The 1186-nt window shown below is 49.1% G+C and overlaps 1 long non-coding RNA gene across 1 annotated transcript; it reads right to left on the reverse strand.

Moving 5' to 3' along the window:
* Positions 1-225: 225 nt before the first annotated feature.
* Positions 226-720, reverse strand: LOC306839538. Its single transcript, XR_013781213.1, has 2 exons — positions 370-720; positions 226-280 (listed from the first exon to the last, which is right to left on the reverse strand). It is a non-coding gene; the product is annotated as an uncharacterized lncRNA (long non-coding RNA).
* Positions 721-1186: the final 466 nt, after the last annotated feature.

Below are 1186 nucleotides of genomic sequence, written 5' to 3' on the forward strand. Positions count from 1 at the left end.
CCTGAAGAGTCAATGCAAATGACTTTTAGATCACTCAACACAAAGTTGCAGCCTTTGATTCTTTGGCACATGTAGTTATGCAAAAACCAAACAGCAATAGGCAGAGAGGCTAGTGTAATTATATAGTTAAGAATCTGGCTGAGAAATCCTTATACCCACTAGATGGCAGCAAAACATTACTATGAAGACATGTCAGCATTTATCAGAACCACACAAGAGACGAGGTTTAAATTATAAACTTTTATTTTCAAACATCTTCGACCACAGACTTCCGAAGTACCTAGAAGAAAAAAAAAAAAAAAAAAAGAGAAACTCATTAGAAAGACAATCAGTACCTACAACAGAGATTAACTAAAGTGGAGTACTCACCTGCTACAGTCTGTAAGGTCTCCTCACACTCTGCCACTTGCTGTCAGGGTGAACATTCTGGACCTGTGATGGAGCTGCATATGACTGCTGTGGTTTGTAAGGTACACCCTGTGCTGCCTGGTTTGGCTTCCAGTCACGCCGTTCCTGAGGCTTGTAAGACGCCGTGGCTGGCCTCCTCGCGCTCTGAGCGTGTGGCTTGTGCGACACAGTCTGCCCTGATGGAGCCGAGAGGGATTGCTGTGGTTTGTAAGACACTCTCTGAGCTGATGGGTCAGTGTAGGTTTGCTTCACAACACTCTGGACCTGAGGTTTGAGAGACTGCTGGGGCTTTCTGATGCTCTGGACCTGAGGTTTGAGAGACTGCTGGGGCTTTCTGATGCTCTGGACCTGAGGTTTGAGAGACTGCTGGGGCTTTCTGATGCTCTGGACCTGAGGTTTGAGAGACTGCTGGGGCTTTCTGATGCTCTGGACTTGAGGTTTAGAGTTCACAGCCTGTGCTGAAGGAGCAGCGTTGGGCAGCTGGGAAACACTGGCAGTCGCTTTCGTCGGGCCTTCAGGAGATTTCAGCCGTCTGATAGGAGAGCCGCCAAACTGTTCAGGGATCTGGTGGACTCTGGTTGGTGCATAGCGCTCACCATCACTCCTCTCGGAGGCAGGAGGGTTAGAAGGCTGGAAGCGCGGAGCAGCATTTTGACGACTGGACTGTGAAGTGGGCTTGTAGCTTCCTTGGGCAAGTCCTCCGGCCACAGAATGATGACGCCGAGAAGGGTTTGCAGCGCCAGTCTGTCTCGGAAAATAGTTATTCAGAGCAGATGAG

This window comes from Symphodus melops (genome assembly GCF_947650265.1).
Source record: "Symphodus melops genome assembly, chromosome: 18".
Lineage (NCBI taxonomy): Eukaryota > Metazoa > Chordata > Actinopteri > Labriformes > Labridae > Symphodus > Symphodus melops.